Source organism: Sorex fumeus, unplaced genomic scaffold, assembly GCF_029834395.1.
Source record: "Sorex fumeus unplaced genomic scaffold, SorFum_2.1 ptg000021l, whole genome shotgun sequence".
In the NCBI taxonomy this organism is placed as follows: Eukaryota; Metazoa; Chordata; class Mammalia; order Eulipotyphla; family Soricidae; genus Sorex; species Sorex fumeus.
Genome location: NW_026606078.1, coordinates 17,027,096 through 17,037,890, shown reverse-complemented (window position 1 = coordinate 17,037,890; position 10,795 = coordinate 17,027,096). Strand labels below are relative to the sequence as shown.

At 39.8% G+C, this 10,795-nt stretch overlaps 1 pseudogene; it reads left to right on the top strand.

The window, feature by feature from the left end:
* Window positions 1–399: 399 nt before the first annotated feature.
* On the top strand, window positions 400–496 carry LOC130022987 (uncharacterized; annotated as a pseudogene).
* Window positions 497–10,795: the final 10,299 nt, after the last annotated feature.

Here is a 10,795-nt window from a genome sequence, read left to right as displayed (position 1 = left end):
CAATATGCTGCTCACCTCTTCCTTCAGGAGAAAAATCCTACTTACATTCAAGGTGGTCAAAGTGCAGACAACACCATCCACCTTTTCCTGGAGATGTACACGGGACTGAGGTGAGAACAGCAAAAGGCTCTAGTTTAATGGTCTTAATGAAGGTTTCAGGGAAGGGCATTAAACAGGACTCATATAACATCTTCCAAAAGAATTATTTTGTAAAACTGATGCTTTGATTATGGTAAAAGATAATATGGTAAAAACAATATTTTTCTTTCTGGGACATTAAAGTTCTAAATCTATCAAGCTGCTTTGAAATACTTTCCTTGATTAGGTACCACTCTCTGCCATAGGGTATGTAAGGACAACACTCAAAGTAATCAGAAGAGAAAAATTAACTCCTACTAGGTTTGGTTACACATATACTAAAATTGAAATGATACAGAGATTATCATGGTCCTTGCACAGAGATGACATGCAAACTTGTAAAGAGTTCCATATTTTTGTTGCAAGAAGAAATAACACGGCTACTTTAAGCTAAGGCAATCCCCACAAGTACAAAAATTATACATAAAGATAGAACAAATCCCCATAACAACAATCTCTCTCAATGTCAATGGACTAAATGTGCCAATTCAGAGGCACAGAATAGGAAGATGAATTAGAAAACTGAACCCAACATTCTGATGCCTGCAAGAAACACATCTGAGCAATCAAAGCAACCATGGGCTAAAAGTAAAAGGCTGGAAAACAAGTCTTCAAGAAAAGAACACCTCCACAAAGCTGGAGTAGCCATACTAGTATCAGACCACATGGACTTCAGGCTAAAGATTATAAGAGACAGTGAATATCATTTCTTCATGATCATGGGATCTGTACATCAGAAAGAACTCACCCTCCTCAATGTAGATGCTCCATGACAGACCAGCAAAATACTTAAAAACAACTTCTAATAGACTTAAAAAAAAACATTGATAGCAAAACAGTACTAGGTGGAGATTTCAACACTACTTTGTCACTTCTCAATAGATCAAACAGACTAAATCTCAGCAAGGAAATACTTTATTTAAGGGAAGCAATGAACAACCGTTGGCTTAGAGAAGAAATCAAAGAGGAAATAAAAAGGTTCCAGAAACAAATGAGAATGAGGACGCGAGCTACCAGAACTTGTGGGACACAGCAAAAGCAGTGTTAAGAGGAAAGATTATAGCTCTGCCAGAATTCATCAGGAAGAAAGAAAGGGCCTACATGAATAAATTAGAGCTCAAGATTTTGGAAAATGATCAACAAAAGGAGTGCAAACTAGGCTGGAGCAAGGAAATAATGAAATTTGTAGTAGAAATCAATGAGCTAGAAACCCAAAATACAATCCAGAAGACCAATAAAAGCAAAACCTGGTTCTTTGAGAAAATAAACAAGATCAATAAACCTCTGGAAGCCTCTCAAAGAAACAGAAAAAATTCTAATAAATCGAATCAGAAATGCGAAGGGGGGTATCCTAGTAGAAACTACAGAAATCCATAGGATCATCAGAGATTATTTTGAGAATCTTTGCAGCAGGAAATGAGAGAATCTTGAATAAATTGATAAATTAATGGATTCCAATTACCTCCCAAGGCTGAACCAAGAAGATTTGGAATACTTGAATCTATCACTACCAAGGAAATTGAAATGATGGTCAAAATATACCCCCAAACAGAATCCTTGGCCCAGATGGATTCAATAGTGAAATATTTCAATCCTTTAAAGAGGAACTGCTGCCAACATTTTTCAAGATTTTCCAGGAAATTGAAGAAACAGAAATGCTCCCAAATAGTTTCTATGAGGCAAAGATCACCCTAATACTCAAAACAGACAGAGACACCACAAAAAATGAAAATTTCAGACCTATTTCCTTGATGAATACAGATACACAGATTCTCAAGAAAATACCAGCAAAGAGAATTCAGAAACTCAACAAAAGATCACACACTATTACCAAGTAGGTTTATCTTGGGGATGCAAGGATGGCTTAACATTCTCTAGTCAATAAGCAGAATACACCATCTCAATAAAATAAAGATAAAAGTCATATCATCATATGGATAGATGTAGATAAAGCATTTGATGAGATTCAGCATCCATTCATGATGAAAAACTCTCAAGAAAACGGGAGTTGAAAGTACTTTCTTCAATCTGGTCAAAGCAAACTACCACAAACCCACAGCAAGCATTATTCTCAACGGGGAGAAAACTAAAGGCTTGGAGCAGAAATCAATGTGCTAGAATCCCAGAATACAATTAGGCACAAAACAATTTACCCACTCTCACCACACCTATTCAACATAGTACTTGAAGTACTTGCCATAGGATCTCAGGAAAAAGAAAAGATATCAAGGGAATCCATATAAAAAAGGAAGAACTCAAGCTTTTACTATTTGGAGATGACATGATACTATACTTGGAAAATCCCAAAGAATCTACAAAAAAGCTCCTGGGAACTATAGATTTGTTTAGTAAAGTAACATATTACAAAATCGATATCCGGTAGTCCATGGCTTTCCCATATATTTCAAATGAAAAAGAAAAAAAGAGATAGAGAAAAACAACCCCATTCACAATAATACCTCAGAAAATCGAGTATATTAGAATCAACTAAAATGTTAAGGAACTATACTTTGGTTCTATTGCGGCAACATGGGAAGATGCCATTGTTGACAACACTGACGAGGAATACAATCCACTGGTTCAGCACCTCCATGAATGTGCGAGGAACACCAAGAGAGAGATAGCCACAAAAAATCGCCTATCTTCGAAAACTCTTGAGCTAATCGCCAGCGTGGTTTGGCGCATGCCTCAGGCGACCGCAAACTAAAGTCCGAGCTCGCAAAGCAGTGCAGAGATACGATCAAGGAAGACCTAAAAGAGAGAAGAGCAGAAGTACTGATAGATGTGGCAGAAGCCAGGAAAAGTATTCGTAATGGCTGCCTGTCCTTCGCCAACTATAAGACCAAGATGACTGCCCTCCGATGTCCTGATGGATCCATCACATCCTCCAGAATGGAAATGGAGAAGATTACCATGACTTCTACTCAAATCTCTTCAATAACCATGTCCACTTGCCGACATACCAAATTCCACAGGATGGATATGTTGTTCCCAACGTTCTCCCTTCCGAAATCTGACACGCCATTTCGCTGGTAAAGAAATAAACAGCACCCGGCCCAGACAAGGTCAGACCTGAACACCTGAAGAACCTGCCGTCAGTACTCATCAATACACTGGCTCAGCGCTTCACTCGCTACCTGTCTGAATGCAAGTTTCCGTCCCAGTGGAAAACCAGCAGGACCGTCCTACTGTTCAAGAAGGGAGACATCCATGACATTGGCAACTATCGCCCGATCTGCCTGTTGTCTGTCATCTACAAGTTGTTCACTCGAGTCATCCTAAATAGGATTGGCAGAACACTAGATGAAGGACAACCATGTGAGCAAGCAGGGTTCCGCAAAGAATTCAGCACCATCGACCATATCCACACGATAACCAAACTCATTGAGGTTTCTCGGGAGTTCAAGATGCCGCTGTTTAACGTTCATGGATTTAAAGAAGGCCTTTGATTCTGTTGAGACGGAAGTGGTCATTGAAGCCCTAGCCAATCAGGGCATTCAAGCCCAGTACATCAGGATCCTCGTGAGCTGTATTACAGATTCACTAGCAGGATCTCACCATTCTACAAAGAAGTGATTGTTGATGTCAAGAGAGGGGTGCGGCAGCGTTATACCCTTTCACCGAAACTCTTCAGTGCCACCCTCGAGAACATCATGCGACAACTGGAATGGGAAGGAATGGGAGTGAAGATAGATGGTCGGCAACTACACCACCCCCGCTTTGCTGATGACATTGTTTTCATAACACCAAACATCAGCCAAGCGGCACAAATGCTGGCCGACTTTGACCGTGAGTGTGGAAAGGTAGGACTACAGCTGAATCTTATGAAGACAATGTTTATGCGAAACAGCCTTGTTCCTGATGCCCCATTCACTCTCAATGGAACGACTATCTGCGAATGCAACAGCTATGTGTACCTAGGTCGAGAGGTCAACATGACAAATGACCTGGCACCCGAGCTGTGCAGGAGGAAGAGAGCGGCTTGGAATGCCTTCAAGAACGTCGAATAAATAGCTAAGAGGAAGAAGAACCTCCGGCTCCGGGCACTTTTCTTTGATTCCACTGTTCTTCCTGCATTAACATATGCCTCAGAGACCTGGGCCCTACGCAAACAAGATGAGAACGCCATTCAGGTCTCCCAAAGAAGAATAGAAAGAGCTATGCTTGGAATATCACGTTTCACTCAAATGAGAGAACGAATCCGGAGTTCTGACATCCGTCGACGATCAAGAATCAGGGACGCTGTCTCATTTACCAAGGTGTCGAAAATCAGATGGGCTGGTCACGTAACGAGATTTAGAAACGACCGCTGGACTAGAGCTGTTACCAACTGGATTCCACGGGATGTCAAAAGACTGCGTGGCCGCCCACCTTCCAGATGGTCAGACTTCTTCGTCAACATCATGAACGATCGGTTTGAGGCCCTTCATGTTCCCGGATCGAACAGATGCCATTGGGCTACGTTAGCACGCGACAGGGACAAATGGAGACGTTACTGGCGCCCGCTCGAGCAAATCGATGACTAAGGGGAAGTTAAGTGATAAATGATAAAATGTTAAGGAACTATACAATAAAACCCCTACAAACTCTACCTCACGAAATAAGAGAGTATATGAGGAAATGGAATCACATCCCATGCTCATGGATTGAGAGTTTTAACACTGTCAAAATGGCAATACACCCCAAAGCTCTGTAAATATTTACTGCACTTCCTATAAGGATACCCATAACATTTTTCAAAGAAATAGATTAAACACGCTTGAAACTCATACACAACAATAAACTCCCATGAAGAGCTAAAGCAATATTTGGTAAAAAGAAAAAGGGAACAGCTTCCCCAACTTGCAACCCTACTACAAAGTCATAGTAATCAAAATATCATGATATTCCGATAAAGACAGGTCTCAGAGCAATGGAATATAGTCAAATATCTTGACGCTGGCCCTCAGATTATTATTACCTAATCTTTCATAAAGGCTCAAGAAATATGAAGGTGAGCAAGGAAGTCTCTTCAACATGTGGTGCTGGGAAACCTGGACAGCAACATGCAAAAAAAATAAAATTGAACTCAGACCTCTTTATAGTGCCAGGCACAAAGTCAGATCAAATGTATTAAAAACCTCAATATCATACCTCAATTCTTAAGATATATGGACAAAAATGTGGGAAGATCCCTTAATGTCATTAAAGCTAAGGAAACTTCTAGAATGAAACACCACTAACCAAGGAAGAGGAAATGAAGATAAACAAATGAGACTACATTAAACTAAGACGTTTCTGCAATTTAGAAAAAATGGTGACCATCATAAAAAGACAGCCCACATAATGGGAAAAATTATTTATGCACTACCCATAAAATTAACCTCAAAATTCTGATTGCTGTATCATTAAGAACACTAAATAGTTCCTGTGAATTTTATTCTTCTTCACATATATTTACTCTAAAATATTTTAGATTTCCTTTTAAACCACAGGTAAAAAATAAAAATTATAATTTTTTTAAAATTAAAAATAACTCCTATGCATAGCCAGGTGCGACCCCAAAAAAAAACAAGAAAAACAAGCAAGCAAATAAGCAAGAAAGAAAGAAATTAAAAATTAAAAAATAATGCAGTTTGCAATGCTAAGGATCAATCCCAGATCATCATACAATGGAAGGCAAATGCTCTATCCCTGAGTTATATCCCTGTTCTTAAACATTTAAAAAGGTCTTTTTTGATGTCTCATTGCATTTTATTTTTTAAAAAATGCTTTTCTTAGTATACCTGGTCGCCATCGTACCGCCTAATTCTTGACCTTTTCTTCACTTGTATATTTTACCTCTAAGATTCAGTTGTCATCTTATCCTTCCTATAGCCATGCTTTCCTTTGACAAACTTTCTAAGATCATGTCTAGCTTGCTTTAACATGGCATAAAATGGAAACGTTATTTTCTCTATGCTCTCACGCCAGAGGTGATGATGTTTTCGACCCAGGAGAACTCTTTTCTGGTGAGCTTCCTGTCTGTTTCTACTTGACTTCAAAATATCTAAAGGTAAGGCATCATCATTTTTTTTTTGCGTTTTTGGGTCACACCTGACGATGCACAGGGTTTACTCATGGCTCTGCAGTCAGGAATTACTCCTCACGGTGCTTGGGGGGACCATAAAGGATGCTGGGAATCTAACCTGGGTAGGCCGTGTGCAAGGCAAATGCCCTACCTGCTGTACTATATCTCCAGCTCCACTCCCCTCCCCATAATTCATCATCTTGAGGGCCTCAGATTTTTACCTTTGATTTAGAAACTTCATCTATACATTGACACAGTAAATTGAAACCACAGAATCATTGAATGGCATTGAATGGCATGTTATAATGTTAGCAGCCATGAGCAAACATTGATAACTCATAAGTTGGCATGAATGAATTCTGTCTCAGAGGCTTCAATTCTGAGGATACCTGTCACTACCTCCTTTCTGTTACGTATCCCAGGATCAGAATCTACATCAGGCCAGCAGTAGAAATTGTCCACCCAAAAGCTAGCCTTCCACTGGTATCAGAATCCTTGATCCATGTAACTTGTAATTTTTCATTCATGATTTGTTGACCTTGTTTCAGGCAGAGGCATCCAGAGCATAAACTCAGCTTTCCAGTAGTTTCCACAGGAAATCCAAATACCTAAGAATGTTATCATTTCTGACGCCACTGTTAAAGAGTTTTTTGGAATCCCACGGTAAGATACTATCATTAATGTTATAATATTACTGTTCTCCATAGTCCAGATCTCCCCAAAGAACTCTCTACCCTCCTCACTCCAAGTATAGACTCCAGTTTATCATTCTCCTGAACGTACTTCTATTTGTTTCACTCAGGTTCTCCCCTAAAGTATACAAGTTAAGTTCATACCACTCCAAGTTCTTATTCCTAAACTATCAGAGTGGGCTTGGTCCTCAAGCTTGTGTTCTTCCTTAAAGAAATACCGTGCTTCCTTTCTGTATGTCACTCTTTGCTTGCTTTGTAAAACGAGTGTTCTCTCTTGAACATATATTCCATTTCACCCTATGCCTGTTTCGCAAGTTTCTAAGTGTTGTTCAATAAAATCTATTTTTCTTCACAGCGGTAGGGCATTCGCCTTACAAGCGGCCAACATGACCGACCCGAGTTCGATTCCTCTGCCACTCTAGGAGAGCCCGGCAAGCTACCGAGAGTATTCGATATGCCAAACACAGTAACAACAAAGTCTCCAATGGAGATGTTACTGGGCCTGCTCGAGCAAATCGACGATCAGCGGGAGGGCCTTTAACTTTTCTTCACTGAACTAAAAATTTTAAAACCCAGAGCATTGTTAAAATCAATATTTGTATGTTTTAAACCCCAAATTTTGAAAATGAAAGGGTGTAAAGCAATGGAATCCTACTCAGTTGTATGAAGTGAAATCTTCTTATTATTTGAATAAAAAAGCATAACATGAGGATATTATGTTTAGTGACATAAGCCAGGCAGAGAAAGATAGGCATCATACAAGTTCACGCATATGTGGCATATGGAGAAAACAAATTAAAAGAATAAAATGAAACAGACAAACGTCTAAAACAATATTAATATTCTATGATTTATAATTCAATTAACAATGGTTCCTCATACACATTATTCCAACATGACACTCCTCATTCTCTCAAAAAATATACCCTCCCTCTCCTCGAAACCCCCAGAATCCCTCAGTCCCAATCCCCTGACTCAATTGTGTGGATAAGTTCTCCCCTTACATTGCCCTTGAACCTTTGTTGCTACCTTGCTGTGTGTCTTTACATCCCACATATGAGAAAAATCTCTCTGTATCTGTTCCTTTCCTTAAGGCTAACTTTACATGCATGATATCCTCTAGTTTCATCCAATGTTAAAAATTGTATAATTTGGATCTTTTCAAAGCCATAAAAACAAACTTTAGAACTATAAGACTATTTAGTTACCAGATGGAAATGTGTAATCAAAGTGGAAAAACTGAACAATAGTGAATGACAGAGGAGGCCTTTCAATTGTGAGTGTAATATGATACATGCATGTTGATTATCCATAATCTTAAAATTTATGAAATTCTAGTAACTCTATAATGTAATTTTAAATAATCGAAACAGTATTTAAATAATTTACATTTATCTATGATTTTGACTTATCTTTTGTGTCAAACTATCAGAAATAAAAATAATGTGAGAGACATATGGTGTAACACTATACTTTTATTTTATTTTCTTTTTTTTTTCCCTTTATTTTATTTTATTTTTTTTTAAAGTTGTAGATTTACAATTTTTTGTGCTTTGGTTTCAATTATACAATGATCAGATACCCATCCCTCCACCAGTGCCCATTTTCCACCACCATGGATAATATCCCTCCCACCCCCATCCCCCCATCCCCCCGTCTCTGTGGCAGGGCAATCCCCTGTGTTCTCTCTCTCCTTTTGGGTGTTGTGGTCTGCAAAAGAGGCATTGAGTGGCAAACATGTTCAGTCCATAGTCTACTTTCGACATGCATCTCCCCTCCTGGGAGAATCCTCCAAACATCCTTTATTTGGTGCTCCCTTCTCTATCTGAATAGCCCTTTCCTCTAGGATACCCGGCTGGCCTCGAAGTTATGGAGTAATCCTCCTGGTGCTGATCTCAGCTATTCTTGGGTATTAATCTCATACTTTGTTACTTTATATCCCCCAGATGAATGCAATCTTTCTATGTCTATCCCTCTCTTTCTGACTCATTTCGCTTAGCATGATACTTTCCATATTGTACCACTTGTATGTAAAGTTCATGACTTCATCTTTTCTAACAGCTACATAGTACTCCATTGTGTAGATGTACCAAAGTTTCTTTAACCAGTCATCTGTTCTTGGGCATTCAGGTTTCTTCCAGTTTCTGGCTATTGTAAAGAGGGCTGCAATGAACAAACAAGTGCAGATGTCACTTCGACTATACATTTTTGCCTCTCTGGGATATATTCCCAGGAGTGGTATTGCTGGGTCAAATGGGAGCTCAATTTCTAATTTTTTGAGAATCGTCCATACTGTTTTCCAGAAGGGCTGAACCAGTGGACATTCCCACCAACAGTGAAGGAGTGTCCCTTTCTCGCCACATCCACGCCAGCATCGGTTGCTTTTGTTCTTTTGAATTTGGGCCAGTCTCTGAGGTGTGAGATGGTATCTCATTGTGGTTTTGATCTGCATCTCCCTGATGATTAATGATGTAGAGCATTTTCTCATGTGCTTTTTTGCCATTCGGATTTCTTCTTTGAGAAAGTTTCTGTTCATTTCATTGCCCCATTTTTGGATGGGGTTGGATGTTTTCTTCTTGTGGAGTTTAACCAGTATTTTGTATATCCTGGATATCAACCCCTTGTCAGATGTGTATTCGGTGAATATCCTTTCCCATTCTGTAGACTGTCTTTGTATTTTGGTCACTGTTTCTTTGGAGGTGCAGAAGCTTCTTAGTTTAAGATAGTCCCATTTATCTATCTCTGTTTTGACTTGCTCGGCCAGTGGCGTGGCATCTTTGAAGATACCATTAGCTTCAATGTCATGGAGGGTTTTGCCAACTTTATCTTCAATGTACCTTATGGTTTCTGGTCTTATGTTGAGGTCTTTAATCCATTTTGATCTTACTTTTGTACATGGTGTTAGGCAGAGTTCTGAGCCTATTTTTTTGCATGTAGCCGTCCAGTGATGCCAACACAATTTATTAAAGAGGCTTTCCTTACTCCACTTCACATTACTTGCACCTTTATCAAAGATTAGATGAGCATATGATTGAGGAGAAATGTCAGTGTATTCAACCCTGTTCCATTGGTCTGCAGTTCTGCCTTTGTTCCAGTACCATGCTGTTTTAATTATTACTGCTTTGTAGTACAGTTTGAAGTTCGGGAGGTTGATTCCTCCCATTTTCTTTTTCCCAAGAATTGCTTTAGCTATTCGTGGGGGCTTATTGTTCCATATAAATTTCAAGAGTGTTTGCTCCATTTCTTTGAAGAATGTCATGAATAATGGAATAGGAATAATGGAATAGGACCGCGGTTCTATTTTGTTGGTTTTCGGAACTGAGGCCATGATTAAGAGGGACGGCCGGGGGCATTCCTATTGCGCCGCTAGAGGTGAAATTCTTGGACCGGCGCAAGACGGACCAGAGCGAAAGCATTTGCCAAGAATGTTTTCATTAATCAAGAACGAAAGTCGGAGGTTCGAAGACGATCAGATACCGTCGTAGTTTCGACCATAAACGATGCCGACTGGCGATGCGGCGGCGTTATTCCCATGACCCGCCGGGCAGCTTCCGGGAAACCAAAGTCTTTGGGTTCCGGGGGGAGTATGGTTGCAAAGCTGAAACTTAAAGGAATTGACGGAAGGGCACCACCAGGAGTGGAGCCTGCGGCTTAATTTGACTCAACACGGGAAACCTCACCCGGCCCGGACACGGACAGGATTGACAGATTGATAGCTCTTTCTCGATTCCGTGGGTGGTGGTGCATGGCCGTTCTTAGTTGGTGGAGCGATTTGTCTGGTTAATTCCGATAACGAACGAGACTCTGGCATGCTAACTAGTTACGCGACCCCCGAACACTATACTTTTAAACAAGAGAAGTGCTGAAAATTTCTGTGTCTTGATGAACTGTCATATAAATTGACTCCAAAATAAAA